Source organism: Babylonia areolata, chromosome 15, assembly GCF_041734735.1.
Source record: "Babylonia areolata isolate BAREFJ2019XMU chromosome 15, ASM4173473v1, whole genome shotgun sequence".
In the NCBI taxonomy this organism is placed as follows: Eukaryota; Metazoa; Mollusca; class Gastropoda; order Neogastropoda; family Buccinidae; genus Babylonia; species Babylonia areolata.
This window is the reverse complement of record NC_134890.1, coordinates 14,134,894-14,146,228: the sequence shown is the minus strand read 5'-3', so window position 1 is coordinate 14,146,228 and position 11,335 is coordinate 14,134,894.

Here is an 11,335-nt window from a genome sequence, read left to right as displayed (position 1 = left end):
GGCCATGATCTATCAGCAAAGGTGTCACTTGTCGCACATCAAGGGGTACCTTTAGCGACGGCACCGCTTCGCCTTTGAAGTCGCCGCCGATGCGTGTTTGATGACCCAGTTGGCGACAGCTTACCGTCGCGCAAGAGCGATTAGGATCGGGTAGCTCTGCGGGACCGGGTGGACAAATCAGGTACGACGTACCCGTCCAACAAACAATCCACCCGGCGCGACTATCCTGTACCCAATCCACACCCCTACCCGCCCACCCGACCAAATCACACCACGCGGTTCTTGATCGTTGGGGTTTTTTTGGGGGGGGGTTGTTTTTTTTGTTTTGTTTGTTTTGTTTTGTTTTGTTTTGCACTCGCGCACTCGCTGGTTATTAGGGGCTTGCTTTAAAAAAAAAAGTGGGAGTTTGTTTGTTGTATGTGTGTGATGTTTGAGAAATAAAAAAAAAAACACACATAAAAATCAGAAAACAAGGAATGTGTTCGTGTGCTTAATGATCCCGTGTACAGCCCAAGCTCTCTGCTGGAGGGGTGTTTTTGGAAAGAAAGAATGCGAAAATAGATCACAAGCGGTTATTCATGCTTTGCAAATAAAAAATTTTAAAAAGAAAGAAAGAAAAAGATCAAAATGTTCTGGATGGAGATCTTACAAAGTTGTATCAACTCAGGCGTGAAATTTTTGTGGGTATGCTTCTATCTATCTATCTATCTATCTATCGATATATATATATATATATATATATATATATATATATATATATATATTCAAAAGGAGGACTTTCTTTTAATTCATGCTGAAAATCAGCAAAAGCAGGGTCTAATGTTAATGGACAGAGCAGTTACGCACACAAAAAATTTTAGACGAAATAAATGTCTTTTTCTGATTGATTGATTGATTGACTGATATGGATACTTATATAGCGCCTATCCTGGGTTGGAGACCAATCTCTAAGCGCTTTGCAAACACGGGTTCTTGTGTCATTCAATCAGATTTCAGGCACGCACACATACACTCTCAGACAGACATGTAACATTTCACGTGTATGACCGTTTTGTTTATTTACCCCGCCATGCAGGCAGCCATGATACGTTTTCGGGGATGTGCATGCTGGGTATGTTCTTGTTTCCATAACCCACCGAACGCTGACATGGATTACAGGATCTTTAACGTGCGTATTTGATCTTCTGCTTGCGTATACACGAAGGGGATTCAGGCACCAGCAGGTCTGCACATCTGTTGCTCTGGGAGATCGCAAAAATCTCCACCCTTTACCCACCAGGCGCCGTTGCCGAGATTCGAACCCGGGACCCTCAGATTGAAAGTCCAACGCTTTAAAGGACGATACACTATTGCCAAAGATAAGGAATCGTCTTCGAAAGGACGATACACAATTGCCAAAGATAAGGAATCGTCTTGGAAAGGACGACACGCATTTTGCCAAATGGTTAACACAGAAACTCAGAGAAAACATGAAATAATGATATATTTTGATAAAAGAAATGCACTTTTATATATTTTGCCAAGATCCTTAAGTCAACAACCGATAAAATATATTCAGAACATGTGGATTTATATTCCTGTGAATTCGTGCCGTGCGTACATGTGAAGGATTGGTGTGAAAACGCCTTGATTTGTCTCTCGTGTACAGCAAGTATTTGGCGCACTGATAAAGAACCCATGGCCACAAAAGTGTTGTCTTCTGGCAATATTATGTATAAGAAATCCACTCATAGGTATACCTACACAAATATGTATGCATATATATATATATATATATATATATATATATATATATATATATATATATATATATATATACATATATATACATGATATGTATGTGTGTGTATATATATATATATATATATATATATACATACATAATGTTATACACTCGAGGCCTGACAAGCGAGTTAGGCTATGCTGTTGTCAGGCATCTGCCTAGCAGATGTGGTGTGGCGTAGACTATTATGGATTTGTCCGAACGCAATGATGCCTCCCTGAGAATCTGAAACTGAAATCATGTCTGTGCAAAGGATTCAGCGCTAACAAAGACAGTAGTAGTAGTAGTAGTAGTATTGTTGTTCGACTTATTTTTTTTCTTTTCTTCTTTTTCTTTTTCAACACAAGCTTGTGTACAAACCCAGACTCTAATCAAAGTTGATGGGTGTTTTTTTCAGCATCACGAAAGCTCCACGTTTTCCAATGCTCATAATACATTGGTTCACGATGGGATTTATGATACACCAATCATCATGACTTCCCAGCTTCAGTTCTGAGAGTTAGACAACATAGTTCAAAAGGACGACACACAATTTGCCAAAGATAAAGAATCGTCTTTGAAAGGACAATACACAATTTACCAAAGATAAGGAATTGTGTTCGAAAGGATGATACACAATTGCCAAAGATAAGGAATCGTCTTCTAAAGGACTATACACAATTGACAAAGATAAAGAATCGTCTTTGAAAGGACAATACACAATTTACCAAAGATAAGGAATTGTGTTCGAAAGGATGACATACAATTTGCCAAAGATAATGAATCGTCTTCGAAAGGACGACACGCAGTTTACCAAAGATAAGGAATCGTCTTCGAAAGGACGATACACAATTGCCAAAGATAAGGAATCGTCTTCTAAAGGACGACGCGCAGTTTGCCGAAGATAATCAATCGTCTTCCAAAGGACGATACACAATTGCCAAAGATAAGGAATCGTCTTCTAAAGGACGACACGCAGTTTGCCGAAGATAAGGAATCATCTTCGAAAGGACGACACGCAGTTTGCCAAAGATAAGGAATCATCTTCGAAAGGACGATACACAATTGCCAAAGATAAAGAATCGTCTTCGAAAGGACGACACGCAGTTTGACAAAGATAAGGAATCATCTTCAAAAGGACGATACACAATTGCCAAAGATAAGGAATCGTCTTCGAAAGGACGATACACAATTGCCAAAGATAAAGAATCGTCTTCGAAAGGACGACACGCAGTTTGCCGAAGATAATCAATCGTCTTCTCCTCTCCAAGCTGCCTCCAGGTCCAGACCACTGAAACTCTTCAACAAGGACTGCCTGAAAGTTTACCTTCGCGGTCCTGCGGCATTCCCAACCTCGGATGAAAGGGCGACACACACGTTGCCAAGGATAATCAATCGTCTTCTCTTCACCAAGCTGGCTCCTGACCTCAAGGAACATCAGAAGACCACTGAAACTCTTCAGTAAGGGCTGCCTGAAAGTTTACCTTTGTGGCCTGCGACATTTCCATCCTCGGGTGGGTGGGAAATCCTCGCCACTGACCGTGACACCTGGCGTCTCTGGCTGTCTACAATACGAGGGAGTTCTGGCATTTGTGGAGAGGCGTCTGTCTTCAGGTCCTCGACCAGACGTGTTGATCCCGCAAACAGAGGAGACTAGGCCTATCTAGGAGAGGCGTCTGTCTTCAGGACCTCGACCAGACGTGTTGATCCCGCAAACAGAGGAGACTAGGCCTATCTAGGAGAGGCGTCTTCCTTCAGGACATAGACCAGACGTGTTGATCCCGCAAACAGAGGAGACTAGGCCTATCTAGGAGAGGCGTCTGTTTTCAGGACCTCGACCAGACGCGTTGATCCCGCAAACAGAGGAGACGAGGAGAAGCATCTTCCTTCAGGACCTCGACCAGACGTGTTGATCCTGCAAACAGAGGAGACTAGGCCTATCTAAGAGAGGCGTCTTCCTTCAGGACATAGACCAGACGTGTTGATCCCGCAAACAGAGGAGACTAGGCCTATCTAGGAGAGGCGTCTTCCTTCAGGACCTCGACCAGACGTGTTGATCCCGCAAACAGAGAAACAGAGGAGACTAGGCCTATCTAGGAGAGGCGCCTGCCTTCAGGACATAGACCAGACGTGTTGATCCCGGAAACAGAGAAGACTAGGCCTATCTAGGAGAGGCGTCTGTCTTCAGGACCTCGACCAGACGTGTTGATCCCGCAAACAGAGGAGACTAGGCCTATCTAGGAGAGGCGTCTTCCTTCAGGACATAGACCAGACGTGTTGATCTCGCACACAAAGAGAGGAGACGAGGCCCATCATTTGTACTGCTATCTGTACTGCCATCAGAGCACTCGCATTTGTTGAGTCTGCATTTGGGTTCTGTGTTCTCATCTTTGGAGTCATTGACGTCTTCATGGCTCGCCGTGGATTTTCTTGATTTGGATACACGTTCCTGTGAACTTTGTAGTGATCGATTCAAACATTTTTTTCTCGTGTTTATCTATTCATATAATTATGTCTGTGATCCTTGTCTGCCACAGATAGACATTGTTCCGATCTTATATATAAATAAATATATATAATACAATATAATATATATATATATATATTTGTGTGTGTGTGTGTGTGTGTGTGTGTGTGTGTGTGTGTGTGTGTGTGTGTGTGTGTGTGTGTGTGATAGATAGATAGATAGATAGATAGATAGATAGATAGATAGATGTATACACCACTTTTCCACTTTTTGTCACAATTGATTTATGTAAATTCGGAATGCTCTTCCATCCTGGGGAGAGAGCGTGTCGCCACAATGCAGCGCCACTTTGTTATCAAAATAGATCTTGTCTTTCTTTTTTTTTTTCCTTTCTTTTTTCTTGTCTGCTATTTTTTCGCCACGGGACCTTGGTTTATCGTCTTATCAGAAAAACAAACTATAACTAGCATCCTGAACACACCTGAAAAGCCTCGTGGTGGAGAGGGGTGGCAGAGTAAAAAAAATCCTGGTCCATACATGAGACTCGAACCATTGAACACTGATTCCCCAGTCAGGCGCATTACACACAAGGCCACCACCGCCTCTCCTTTTTCACACGTACAAGATATGTGTTTTCTAAGGTGCTGTTTTCAAACGCATACATAATGCATGTTCCTTGTGATCTCTGAAGTAACGGATGCAAACAGTTTTTATGTTTTTTTTTTTTGTTTTTTTGTTTTTTTGTTTTTGTTTTTTTTGCTGTCCCATCATCTGCACCGTTTTCAGTGGCATTACTCCCACGCCGCTCATTTAGATTCCCCCATACACGGCCACACCCGGGTTCGTCCGTCGTAGTTCCAGCGTCGGCAGTCCACAGGCTACCATCGATGTTAGGTCGCCAGGAGGCCACACACCAGAGGAGACCCTGCACTGCTGCTGAGTCACTTCGGTGGTGTTCAGTGGTGCCTGTTCTGTTTTAACGTACTTAGGACACCACCTACTAAGCCAGCCCCCTACTAACGACAATAATGGCTTAGTCGCGGAGCCAGACTGAGTGAGCGTCCCTCCCAGAGTGGAGACCGCCACCACGTCCCTCAAACAACAGCCCTCCATGAATCTGCCGACTCTGACGACATTGACAGGACTCACCCCAAGCACGGAAGTGGAGGGGTACAGTTTTTATGTTTGTCGATACGTTATCTACGATCTTTTTCTGTCACAGGCAATTTCTCTGAAGTGTTTGGTGTGTAGGCGTTTTCTTATCTCAGCTTGGGGCATAGAGAGATGTTGTTGTTGTTGTTTTGTTATTTGTGTGTGTGTGTGTGTGTGTGTGTGTATTTGTTTTTGTTTTGTTTTGTTTTTCTTGTTTGTTTGTTATTTTGCATGTATTTACTGGTATGCATGGTTAGATTCAGCAAGAATGTTGTCGCTGCTCACAACTTAGGTTATCATTGCAACAACTGGAAATACTTTCTTGAGGGTTACCTGTTTATTTATTTATTCATTTATTTATTTATCGATTTATTTGTTTACTTATTTATTCATCTATTCATATATTGATATGCATGCCAATAGACAGGCAGACTGACATAAATACAGACAGACATAACACTTTATTATCTCCAACAAGAGAATTTGATAAATGCATAAGTGCAGATGTACAAACACTCTTAAACGCATAAATTCACACACTTAGTACATGTGCGTGTGTGTGTGTCTTTGTCTGTGTCTTAGTCTGTGTGTCTGTCTGTCTGTGTCTGCACGCGCGCGCACTTCATATTCTTCCATGTTGTTGAGACATTGCCTTGTGTGATGTTCGTTCGTTCTTTTATACAGGTCCTTCAAGATCAGGATAGAAACAGAAAAGTAAAGGGAAATAATTCTATTTCACAATAAATAAATGAGAAAAAGAAAAGAAAAAAAAAAAACTAGGGAAGGAAAATAATACAAAACAATATATCAGGGGAAAGGATGGGCAGATAATCGATAATTGAAAGGACTCTTCCTCGCAACGATTGTACTTCTTTGAACTTCAATCAACCGTGAATTTTCGCTTTCAGTGTTTTCAGAGAGTTACTCAACTAGAATGCACGAGATATATTCTCTTTTTTTTTTTAAATTACCAAACAGTGTGTGTGTGTGTGTGTGTGTGTGTGTGTGTGTGTGTGTGTGTGTGTGTGTGTGTGTGTGTGTGTGTGTGTGTGTGTGTGTGTGTGTGTGTGGACTGATCCATACACATTACATAACAAGAGACACAGACTCAAACACACACACACACATACATATATATATATATATATATATATATATATATATACATACACACACATACACACATACATATATATATATATATATATATATATATATATATTCAACACAAAAAAAGGAATAGAATGTATGCAAATAGATAAACAATTCACTGGGTAGAAAAAGAATAGAACAAATGACTTTTTTTTTAATGCAGAGACAGCAAGTAGCCGAATTTAAAAGAATGAAAACGGGCCACGTTCAGCGAATTTGTGCACACCCACACACACGTACATCCACGCCAACATGGTCAGCTACCCACGCGATTGTCGTTAGAAGGTGAAGAGCTGGGATAAGTAAACAAGTTGGTATCCTTAATTCTTTATTATCGTCATTTTGTTTGGGTTTTTTTTTTTTATCTATTGTTACGCCTTGAAGACAAACCTCAAAGCCTGTGACATAAACATCGCTTCCTGGGAAACTGATGCCCTTGACCGCTCTCGCTGGAGGATGCTGTGCTCTAGTGGCATAGAGACGTTTGAAAACAAGAGAACGCTAGCCATTAAGGAGAAGCGTGAGCGAAGGAAGCAGGGCTCAACTTCTGGAGACGTTTTCCCTTGCAACACCTGTGGGAAGTGCTGCGCATCCAGAATCGGCCTCTTCTCCCATATGAGGACACACACCGACAGATAAGCCTGCCTGCCTACTCATCCGTCGGACCGACGGGAGACTCCATCATCAACGTCTGTGATGGACGCGACAGCTGTGTGGTAAATCGTTGGACTTTCAATCTGAGGGTGCTGGCTTCGAATCCCGATCACGGCACCTGGTGGGTAAAGGGTGGAGATTTTTTTTTTGCCCTCCCCCCCCCCCCTCTCACCGCCCCCCCAGGCACCACCGATCTCACAGATCAACAGATGTGCAGACCTGCTAGTGTCTGAACGCCTTCGTGTGTACACGCATGCAGAAGATCAAATACACAAGTTACAGATACCGTAATCCATGTCAGAGTTCAGTGGGTTATGGAAACAAGAACATATCCGGAATGTACCCCCCCCCCCCCCCCCCCGCCCCCCCTCCCATTCCGAAAACTGAGTATGACTCCTTACATGGCTGGGATAAGAATGGTCATTCACGTGAAAGTCCACTCGCGTAAACGAGTGAATGTGGGAGTCGAACCCACGAACGAAGAAGAAGAAGAAGAAGAAGTTATGTATGTAGGCTCGTTTATTATATTCTGTAAGATAGTTATTTAGGAGAGTGAGGCACACGCACACAAAAAATCTCACAAATATTTGCATGACAGGAATTGTTTTGAACAGAGGAAGATTATTTTTAAAGATTTTTCTATAAATCATTACCATATTCAAATAGATATGTAAACATGAATCGACACTTGTCATATCTTTTTCTGTTCTGAACATGTCACTGAGATGGAATCGCGGCAGTTCCTTTGTCGTGCAGCGATGCAGCTTATGTCGTCGTCATAATTATTGTCATCGTCGTCGTCGTCGTCAATGTCATCGTCATCGCTATCATCACTATCATGACCAGAAATACTAACAGTGTTTTCTATCATCATCACCACCATCACCGCTATAATCGTCATAACCGTCACCACCACCACCACCACCACCACCATCATCATCACCATCGTCGTCATTATCATCACCAGAAATAGTGATAGTTTGTATTGCCTGTACGCTTTGAGCAATTGAGCACTTTGATTTATTAACGCGAACGGCAGCCCTGGAAAAGGTTTTATATTCAAACCAACAATGTTTGTTAAATCTCTGTGTGTGTGTGTGTGTGTGTGTGTGTGTGTTTTCTTCTTCTTCTTCTGCGTTTGTGGGCTTCAACTCCCACGTTCACTCGCATATACGCGAGTGGGCTTTTTACGTGTATGACCGTTTTTACCCCGCCATGTAGGCAGCCATACTCCGCTTTCGGGGGTGTGCATGCTGGGTATGTTCTTGTTTCCATAACCCACCGAACGCTGACATGGATTACAGGATTTTTAACGTGCATATTTGATCTTATGCTTGCGTATACACACGAAGGGGGTTCAGGCACTGGCAGGTCTGCACATATGTTGACCTGGGAGATCGTAAAAATCTCCACCCTTTACCCACCAGGCGCCGTCACCGTGATTCGAACCCGGGACTCTCAGATCGAAAGTCCAACGCTTTAACCATTCGGCTATGGCGCCCGTCTCTGTGTGTGTGTACACCAAAGCAGTCCACCGGGTGGTAACTTGTAAGCAACGAAAACGCAGACGAAGCGTTCATCTGGTAGCTTCATTCGGAAAAAAGAGTAAATGAAAAAAAACAATTAAAAAAACCCCCGGCAAAACACGTTAATGGTTACAACTCACGCCATCATTAACATTATAATAACAGAATCTTAGAGATGTTGGATTTTAGCTTCTGTTCAACATTGAAACAAATGTGGTGACGAAATTTTATCTCAGCCCAACAGGTTTTAAAGAGACACACTCCAAAATTCACAAACAAGCAACTAACTATAAGGTATTTAAGTAAGCTTCTTTTTCTCCTTCTTCTTCTATATTGATACATAATGATATATGTAATGTTATCGGTTCACACATAAGACTCAACGTATTCAAATTAAGAATGTAAATTGTGGTTTAGTTTACATTAAATTTTTAGAAATAGTTTAATTTCAGAGTTCTTTTCTTTTTCGTGGACAGAATGGTAAAAAATGGCCTTTCGTTGAATCTTGTTCTAAACCCACTGAAGTCAGTCAACCTTTTCAGTTTTTCTTCCTCATCCTCATTTCTATAAGACTTTCTGTCTCTGTCTGTCTGTCTGTCTGTCTGTCTGACTCTCTCTCTCTCTGTCTCTTCTTCTCAAAATGGTCCCCATCTCTATGTTTCTCCCTATCTCTGTCTGTCTGAATCTCTCTCTCTCTCTCTCTCTCTCTCTCTCTCTCTCTCTCTATGAAACTCTCCGTCCCTCTCTGCCCCCAGCCCCCGCACCCCCCCCCCACCCCCCTATCTTCTCCCCCCCCCCCCCCCCCTTCCTTCCATCATTTTCCACTCCTCCCATTCCTCTCACCACCTTTCTATTCTATCGTTCTCTGAACGCTCAAACAAAACAAAAAAAACAAAACCAACTCAAAAAACAAAAACAAAAAAACACCAACGCGTAAAAAAACCTCCAAAAAAAAAAAAATATTACCAACAAAGTCTTCCAGCCCCCTCCCCCCCCCCCCCCCCCCCCCCCCCCCCCCCCCCCCCCCCCCCCCCCCCCCAAAAAAAAAAAAAAAAAAAAAAAAAAAGCCGAGCACAGGGGCGGAGAAGAAAATAGGAAATAGAGAGATCTAACACAGCATGCGCGGCGCCCCGCCGTTCCTGACTTTTTGCCTGTCGCCATCTTGCTGGGCCGAGATGGGGCGGGAGCGGCGGCGAGGCATTGTGGGTAGATGGGACCACCCGCCAAGCGTTGTCGCCCCTTCGCTAATCCGCCAGAGGGAGCTTCCGTCACGGCTGACGTGTCACAGGGACAGAGCACGCAGGGAGGCGAGTAGGGTAAGGGCAGAGAGAGAGAGAGAGAGAGAGAGAGTGGGGATTGTTAGAGAGAGACAGAGAGAGAGAGTTAGAGAGAGAGAGAGAGAGTGGGGGGGGGGGGGGGGGGGGAGGGGGAGAGAGAGGGGGGGATTGTTAGAGAGACAGAGAGAGATAGGGAGAGAGAGAGAGAGGGGGAAGTGATAAGAGAGGATGAAAGAGAGAGAGAGAGAGAGAGAAGGGAGGTGGGACAGAGAGACAGAGAAGGGAAGTGAGAGAGAGAGAGAGAGGGGGGGAGGGGAGGAGAGAGGGGGGGATTGTTAGAGAGAGACAGAGAGAGAGAGGAGTTAGAGAGAGAGAGAGAGAGAGAGAGGGAAGTGATAAGAGAGGATGAAAGAGAGAGAGAGAGAGAGAGAGAGAGAGAGAGAAGGAAGGTGGGACAGAGAGACAGAGAAGGGAAGTGAGAGAGAGAGAGAGAGAGGGGGGGGGGGAGGGGAGAGAGAGGGGGGGGATTGTTAGAGAGAGACAGAGAGAGAGAGTTAGAGAGAGAGAGAGGGAGGTGATAAGAGAGGATGAAAGAGAGAGAGAGAGAGAAAGAAGGAAGGTGGGAGAGAGAGACAGAGAAGGGAGGTGTGAGAGAGAGAGAGAGACAGAGAAGGGAGGTGTGTGAGAGAGAGAGAGACAGAGAGAAAGAGAGAGAAAAGGAGGGAGGTGAGAGAGAGAGAGAGAGAGGGGGGGGGGGGGGAGGGGAGAGAGGGGGGGGGATTGTTAGAGAGAGACAGAGAGAGAGAGGAGTAAGAGAGAGAGAGAGAGGGAAGTGATAAGAGAGGATGAAAGAGAGAGAGAGAGAGAGAAGGAAGGTGGGACAGAGAGACAGAGAAGGGAAGTGAGAGAGAGAGAGGGGGGGGGGGGGAGGGGAGAGAGAGAGGGGGGGATTGTTACAGAGAGACAGAGAGAGAGAGGAGTTAGAGAGAGAGAGAGGGAAGTGATAAGAGAGGATGAAAGAGAGAGAGAGAGAGAGAGAGAGAGAGAGAGAAGGAAGGTGGGACAGAGAGACAGAGAAGGGAAGTGAGAGAGAGAGGGGGGGGGGAGGGGAGAGAGAGGGGAGGATTGTTAGAGAGAGACAGAGAGAGAGAGGAGTTAGAGAGAGAGAGGGAATTGATAAGAGAGGATGAAAGAGAGAGAGAGAGAGAGAGAGAGAGAAGGAAGGTGGGACAGAGAGACAGAGAAGGGAAGTGAGAGAGAGAGAGAGGGGGGGGGGAGAGAGAGGGGGGTTGTTAGAGAGAGTCAGAGAGAGAGAGAGTTAGAGAGAGAGAGAGAGAGGGAAGTG